Source organism: Pongo abelii, chromosome 3 (genome assembly GCF_028885655.2).
Source record: "Pongo abelii isolate AG06213 chromosome 3, NHGRI_mPonAbe1-v2.0_pri, whole genome shotgun sequence".
Classification (NCBI taxonomy): Eukaryota; Metazoa; Chordata; class Mammalia; order Primates; family Hominidae; genus Pongo; species Pongo abelii.
In genome coordinates, this window is record NC_071988.2 from 89,684,944 (window position 1) to 89,693,670 (window position 8,727).

General features: G+C 32.6%; 1 pseudogene; it reads right to left on the minus strand.

Moving 5' to 3' along the window:
* Positions 1-2,203: 2,203 nt before the first annotated feature.
* Positions 2,204-2,986, minus strand: LOC100443111 (speckle-type POZ protein-like; annotated as a pseudogene).
* Between the last annotated feature and the right edge of the window lie 5,741 nt (positions 2,987-8,727).

Genomic DNA, 8,727 nt, shown 5'->3' on the forward strand with positions numbered 1-8,727 from the left:
TTCTTTCTCAGATGGGAGGTAGCATCAATATATGTGTTAGAAGCAAAGTCCTTTTGGGGCACATTTTATACTGCACAGGATCTACCTTAGATCCCCCTATTTTCTGTTACTCCTTTCTTTCAGACATTGGCAATGTCCAGTCACCAGGGCAGTTTGGTTTTTCCATTTCTCTAAATCTACCTAACTTAGTGGTACTTAGACTCATGGAGGGTGAGCCTTGGGTTTCCATTCTCTGAATAGCCCCCTGAGCAACATACTGAATTGGCCTATTTCAAAATTAGGGGAAGTAAAAAGGCTCAGATTACATGGGAAGCCTAAACTCCATGATATGTTTTAGATTTTTTTCTGTACCTACTCCTTGTTATTGTGCTAGTGAAGTTACCCATTAAAACATAACTCCTTCATAACTCCTTTCTGATAACATTTGTAGTGTGCACCCCTCAGTAATCCTGTAAACAAAAGTACTAAATGACAGGGCAGAATTTGTTGATATCTGTTACCTGCCTCCAATATCATGATAATACCAAAATGCCACACTGCACCTCCTCATTACCATTCTTTTTTGTCCTTATGTTCAAATGATAACACCAAGTTATCATTTGGTGTCATTCATTTTTTTCCAAATTATAAATAGTTTACAACTGTTCATATTAAGCAGAATTTCCATATCATCCGCAATGTTAGTACAGTAACTGAAACACAAAGAAGAAATAAGAGGTGGGTGGGGATGCTCATGGTGTATGACCTGATATACTTTAAAGTTTCTCTCCTTTTGTATGCGTCTCCCACAGGCAAGTATCAGTTCTCTCTCTCTCTCTTTTTTTTTTAGATGAAGTTTCAGTCTTGTTACCCATGCTAAAGAGCAATGGTGTGATCTTGGCTCACTGCAACCTCCGCCTCCCAGGTTCAAGCAAACCTCTTGCCTCAGCCTCCCACATAGCTGGGATTACAGGCATCCACCACCAGCCCTGGTTAATTTTTTGTATTTTTCATAGAGACAGGGTTTCACCATGTTGGCAAAGCTGGTCTCAAACTCCTGACCTCAGGTGATCCACCTGCCTCGGCCTTCAGTTCAGGTTTTGAAGGAGAGTAGATTATCCAAGATTCATTAATTGTTAGGTGTATTTTCCAAAGTGTGAAAAAACAGGAGTAAATTCGATAATGAATCTCCACAATCCAAAATTATTTAATACAATCAAGAATATCTTTCTTATCTATTATCACAAACATCCTAGTTGCCTCCTTCTAAAACTTTCTTTAAAATATTGACACAATTAATTCTACCTTATTAACTCTCTCAAAAGCAAAAATAAATATGTAACATTCAGCATACAAAAGTTACACAGTAAAAGTGAAAGTGTATATGTGTGTGTGTGTATATTTTACATATATATGTGTATATATATGTGTGTGTATATATCTGTGTGTGTGTGTGTGTATATATATGTATATATGTATTTATATATATCTTGGTTAATTGGTCCACTCATTAAATTTACATTTGGTCATCCTTATTCTTAACATGTATATATAAATGTAGGTCACTACAAATTTGAAAAATTACTTCCACCCAATACATGCTTTCTTCATGATGTCTTAACCTCACTCAATTCTCAATCATTGCAAATGTAGACAAGCCCACAGTTTGTGGGACAGTTAACAGATAAGACAAACACTTGTTTTGTGGTAACTTACTGGGAAGGTAAGTGGGTTCTCTAGTATTTATAGAACTTAGATTGAAGACATTACTGGTATTCTCCAATACGATTGCTTTTAAACAGAATTCAATCTTAAACCTTGAGATAGCATAGGACAAACCCTATAAAATACATTTTTCCTCTACAAAATACAAGATCCTTTTGAAATTTAGTATCTTTGGTTATCATTATTACTGCATTATAAAGCTAGTTTGTATAATTTTGCATAGCATTGGTCAAAATGACAAGGCAAAATAAAAGAAAATAAACCATTATTATACAAACAAGAGAAGTCATTGAAAATAATTTAAGGCCTCGAAGTGAATTAATCAGTCTAACTTAAAGCTGAAGAATAAACCATTAATTATCCACCTAAAATGCAAGCAATATGTTTTTTCAGCTTCTGTTCTGTGGACCAAGTAACAGAAACAAATCTTCCTTATGGTTTATGTATTAGAATCCTTCTGGACTTGAATGACTAAAAGTCAATTCCATTTTTCAACTGTTCATGGAAGATTTAGGACTGTTTTAGCCATTTTGTGTGGAATGCCAAACTGTGGACACTGTGCAGATGCTAGTGCTCAGAAGGCTTCTGCTACTAAGTAAGGGTGAGACTGAATCATGGACTTCCACCTTGATGTTTCCATTACGTCAGTTGCTTGGTTGCTGTTTCTGTTTTCTATTCTTTACACCCAAGTGGTTGAAGTACAATGCACCTATTAATAATGTCTATGGCTTTTGCTTTCAACTGTTCTGCAATGTGCAAATCTGCAAGGACAAGGGTATCAACAACATTTTCTACTGAGGGATTACTACACAAAGCTTCCTCACACAAGACCTTCAGCTGTTCCCAGTGCATGTTTGTCTGCAGCTGCCAACAAGTTGTCAGCCATTTTGTCAAGGTTTAGTTATTTCCCTGTGTTAATGAATCTCATCATTTCTTTAAAAACATCAGGGTCTAAATCATTTATTTCCACTCGATTCTTTATGCTTTCTTCCATTTCATGTTCAAACATGGCATTAAAAACTGGGGATGGAGGTACCAGTAGATTTATGAGCTTTAAATTCTTGCCCTCTCACAAAAAACTACAGTCTGTACATCTTGTGTTTTCACAGAGATTACATAAATCTTCTCCTAGTCGACATTCAGCCACCTTCAAAGTAATTGTATTAGTATGTCCTGATATGTTTACTGAATCTAGTACCACACTCATCTCACAAAATAATGTAAGCTCATCATCTGGTAAAAGACCTTTAGCTTCGTCAAGCAAATGGTCCCTTCTAGTGAATTTTTGTTAACATTGTTCTCGAGCAGTTGTTGGCTGAAGATTAATTTGATGAATGCAATTTTTCTAAAATGGATGATTCAGATGATTTGGATGTTAACTGTTTAGAAATAGCTCCAAAAAAAAGTTTTTATAATACATGTTCACATTGAAAATTAGTCAGATTTGCTTCAGCCTCCAAGCGTGTATTTATGTGAAATTAAATGAGTGCTGGCTGTGAGCTGTACCCTTTTCTTCCTAAACTGGAAAATGGTAAAGATGTGTGATTTCAACAAGTTGCCCAGGCTGACCTTGAAATTCTGGCTTCCAGTAATCCACCCTCGTCAGCCTCCTGAGTAGCTGGGACTATAGGTGCATGCCACTGCAGTCAACTTCTCCTAATATGTTTAAATAGTTGTCTCTAAAAACAATTTTCACTATTTATTCTTGTCACATTTTGGAGCTGATACCTGGTACTTTTTATGCTACCAATCTGGAAGTGGCTGGGTCATGTTTTCTTCTAAAATGTCTGTCTACCTTCTTGTCATAAGTTTGTTCTGCCTCAGCATTGATTTTTAGGCTTAACATGAGTTGTTTAAGACCTAGTCATAGCTTGTCACTTTTGGCTTTGTTAAAACTTCCCTTCCTCAAGTAGTTGTTTGAGATAGAGTCTACTTGTTTCTCATCCTAATGACCCTGAAATGCAACACATCATGGAAGTGATGACCATGATATAACCTAATGATCAATACCAGAGTCATGTAATAATTTTCCCCTTCATGTGTTTTCCCTTAAGCTAGCCATTCCTCAACTCCTGCAGAGAAGCCTAGGAAATAATACCCATGGTCCTTAATAAAAGTCCTCCCACAGAGGTTCCCCCTCACACTTCTAGGCAGGTGGTTGAGCTCTCTGCCATCTCTGGACTTTCTTTCAGTTTTCTATCATCATCCCTAACATCACTTAGGAACTGGGAGTAATAAATTTCTTCTATTTTATGTATTTTGTTCTTCCTTTCTCATTTCATTATATTTTACTTCACTCATATATCTGAAACTCACTTCCCCACCTCCATCAGAACTTTCCAGGATCTTGATTTATGGCCATTCTCAAGAAAGAGACTTCAATATAAAATTGGAAAGAACTCATAACAATGTAAATCACAGCACCTCTGAATATATTTAATAACAGAGCAATTAGAACATAAAAGTTTAATTTTATACATAATAGAATTGCTATTTAGAAAGAAATAGGACATGTTAGAAGTAAGAAAAAATAAAACACTTTGTCAAAGTTATATACATATTTGCAATTTTTTAAGTAATATTACCCAATAGGCTATACAATCATGCCAAGTCATAATGCCAGGTTGCAAGGCATGGATAATGGGAGAATGCGAGATGACTCTCTAATGGGTATAAAGCTTCCTTTTGAAGTGAAAAAAAAAATAATTTGGATCTAGATAGTGGTGATAGTGGCACAACATTTCAAATGTGTTAAATGCCAATGAATCATACAGATTAAATGCGTAAAGTGTATAATTTTGTGGTGTGAAATTCCTATATCAATTTTTTTTTTAAAAAGTGGCTGACCACATTTGAGAGACCAAGAGGCCATAGTTTGTCAGCCCTTGGTTTATGCTACAAATTTATTTCTCACATGCTTGAAATAGTAAATGCTGTCATTTTTATCATTTGCATTAGAAACAACATGTTTTGAAACTATAATATATTATGCAATTATATAAACACTAAAGTATTATTATGGAAATTTTTTGACTTGTTTAATGATAATAGTGCAAATTTTATTTTGCTGTACACACAATTGTTAGTGCTTTGCAATATTAATGAATTCATTCTTTTGGTAACCCCATGATAGTTATAATACTATGACAATCATTGCAATTTCATTGGTGAGGAAGCTGAGGCAAATAAAGTCCAAGTAACCTGCCCAATCCCACATCATTATATAGTGGTTTCTAAGACTTGAATCAAGGCCATCTGGATCCGGAGTACCAGCTCTTAATCACCATGTTATGCTGACACTCCTCTTTGGGGTACAGATATTTTCAAAGTGTAGTATCACAGTCTCCCACTTATGTAGATACATATTAATTGTAATTTTATTACAAATGTATAATTTAAAATATGTAGAATTATTATTCCTGGTGTGTATCACTGCATAACAAATAGTTTTCAAATGTAGGGCCTTAAAACAATTGTAATCATTTCATTATCATCTCTCAGAGTCTGTGTGTTGGGTGGGCTCAGTTGTGTGTTCCTTCCAATGAGTTTCTCAGGTAGCTACTTTTCTATGGTGCCTGGGTCTATAATTATTTGAAGATCATTCACTTACGTACTTAGTGATTCGTGTTGAAAGGCTCCAAGTCCTAGTGAGCTGCCAGGATTCCTTAGGCATATATTTGTGTCTCTCTACCAAATTGTCATTTGTTATGGGGACTACCGACTGAGTTGTTGAGGTGTTGGGTAATAGTGAGAGAAAAAAAAAGACATGAAAAGAAGAGACAGAAAGAGAGAAGAAGAAACAGAGTGAGAACATGCTGTGTTTCCAGCAGAGCTTTGAAAGTTTAGCTGCATTATTTTCATTACATTCTTTTAGTTGAGACAGCTACAAAATTTGCCAAACTTCAAAGGGAGGGGATACTAATTGATAGGAAAATTGTCAATGTATTTATAGTCATATCTCAAAATAACAACAAATATAGCCTTTCGAAGAAGGCAGCAGAAGTTATTAAACTATCGTATGATTCATAAAATATTAAAAATAGTACAAGAAAAAAATTAAAATTACATGAATTTAGATTTCTACAATTACTGCAATTTTTAAACATTGTATTATATTTATTCAAACATATTTTCAAAAACTGAACAAATGTTCTAAAAACAAGCTGCAAGTGGATAAAATAGATAATACACAAGAAACATTATCAAGTTTTTTGAATGACAGTAATAAATTAATATGTGATGTTACATTTTGGAAGTTCCTGTCTTGAATTGTTGTGTTCATTTCACAAATTAAACTTTAAATCTCATAATTAATACATGAAAACTTTGTGAAAAGTTAAACATTGCAGAATTATATAGAATAAAAATTTAAATTCTCATCCTTGTAATTACATGTATTTTTCGAGATTCTTTCTTCATTGTAACAGTTTACATATACTTTATTTCATTGAAAAAATACGTTTTTTTGTTTTTCTGGAAACTACTTTTTCTGTTTAGCAATGTGATAATGAAACTATTCTCTGCAATGGCTACCCTCATACATTTGTTGGAGGTACATGTGTTCATTGACTGAAAGACATTTAAGTGCTGGAGGAATCATTCTGTTCATACATGTGCTTATATGCAAGGATTTCTGCATTACAGATTCCTAGATGTAGAACTTCAGTTTCAAGTGGCATATTCACATTTTATTTAAAAGTGTTATTTCCTGAAAAATAGATTTCTCAGGTTTTTATAGGGTGAAAATCTTCTCTATAACATTCATTTGTTGGCATTATTTCTATTTTACTAAGCATCAGTAACTTTTTAATCTTTTATATCTTATGGGCCATTTTTACTTCTAATGGATTCTTCATATTTTAATCAATTTTTTATTAGATTGTTTGTCACTTTTGGTTGGTGATTTCTAGTACTCACTGAACAATGAATACTAATTTTTTGTTATGCGTGTTATAGGATACATTTTATGTGAATTAATACAGGTTTATAAGCATGATAAAACAACATTATTAATCTTTGGCACTACATAAGTTCTATTTTTCTTTATGTCTTTATTAATTCCTAGATGATTTGCATAAATTTTTCTATAATTCCTCTGTCTTATCCATCTTTTAGAGTGTGTGTGTATATATATATATATAAAACGTGATTTATCTATGTAATTATAAATAAATATATATATATTTGTTTTTAATCACACCTTGTGCCAGAGAATATTTTTTTGAAAATTGGTTAATGGTAAGACTTTAGTGACAAAGACAACTAGGTTTCTGTCAATCTGGACTAGTTTGATCATAAAATGCTTCCCTGATGTGTAGATTTAAGGAGATTGATGGCTTAATTTAGGTATTTTCCACAAAATTTATAAACTTTTTGTATTCTTTGTAAATATTTTTGACTTACTAAAAAAATTTATGTTTCCATATTACATTTGTAGGAGGAAAATACATTTGTATTTTCCACAAAATTTATAAACTTTTTGTATTCTTTGTAAATATTTTTGACTTACTAAAAAATTTATGTTTCCATATTACATTTGTAGGAGGGATGAATCAAAAATCTCTGTGGAAAGTAAAAAAATAGATATGATCATTTAAAATATAGTTATGTAGAATAATAAAAATTATTTCAAGCTGTCTTCAAAATACATGTTGAATTTTGAATTCAATAACCTACCTATTAGCTAGTTAATTGATGCTGTGTCTTGTTTTAAAACAAATGGGCATGTATATGTACATTTATGTTTAACAAGAATGAAAATTCACTAAGTCCCTTTAGAGTGCAATTTCTATATGATCACAACCTAAAATTAAGGACTTACATTTTTTATTAAAGGCCAAAAGTGATAATAAAACCCATATGAAATTTAGGATTGTTTTTTCTAGTTCTTTTAAGCATGATGATTGTATTTTGATGAGAATTGAATTGCATTTATAGATTTATTTTGGCAATATGCTCATTTTCACAAAATTGATTCTATCCATCCATGAGCATGGGATGTATTTCCATTTGTTTGTGTCATCTATGATGTTTTTCAGCAGTGTTTTGTAGTTTTCTTTGTAGAGGTCTTTAACCTTCTTTATTAGGTATATTTCTCATATATTCCTCAGTAATTTGTTTTGTTTTTCTTTCTTTCTTTCTTTCTTTTATTTTGCAGCTATTTTCAAAATGGATGAGTTCTTTATTTGATTCTCAGCTTTGAAACCTGCATAGCCAAAGAAAGACTACAAAAAAGAACAAACCTAGAGGCATTACATTACCCAACATATTATAAGGCACATTAAAAGTTACCAAAACAACATGGTATCAGTATGAAAACAGGCATGTAGATCAACGGAACAGAATAGAGATTCCAGAAATAAAGACAAATACTTACAGCCAACTGAACTTTGACAAAGCAAACAAAAACATAAAGTGGGGAAATGACACCCTATTCAACAAATGGGGCTGGAATAATTGACAGTCCACATGTAGATGAATGAAACTGCATCTTTGTCTCTCACCTTATAAAAAATCAACTCAAGATGGATCAAATAATGAAAACTAAGAACAGAAACAATAAAAATTCTAGGAGGTAACACTGGAAAAACTCTTCTAGACATTGGGTTAGGCAAAAACCTCATGACCAAAAATCCAAAAGCAAATGCAACTAAAACAAAGATAAATAGTTGTGATTTAATTAAACTAAAAAGATTCTGCCAGCAAAAGAAATAATCAGCTGTGTAAACAGACAACTCACAGATTAGTGGAAAATATTCATGAACTATGCATCTCACAAAGGACTGATGTCCAGAATCTACAAATGGCTAAAAAAAAAAAAAAAAATCCCATCAAAAAGTAGCCTAAGGTAATAAATAGACAATTCTTAAAAGAAGATATATAAATGGCCAACATATATGAAAAAATGCTCAACTTCACTAATTATCAGAAAAATGCAAATCAAAACCACAATGCAATACCACTATACTCCTGAAAGAATGAATATAATTTAAAAATCCAAAAATAATAAAATATTGGCATAGA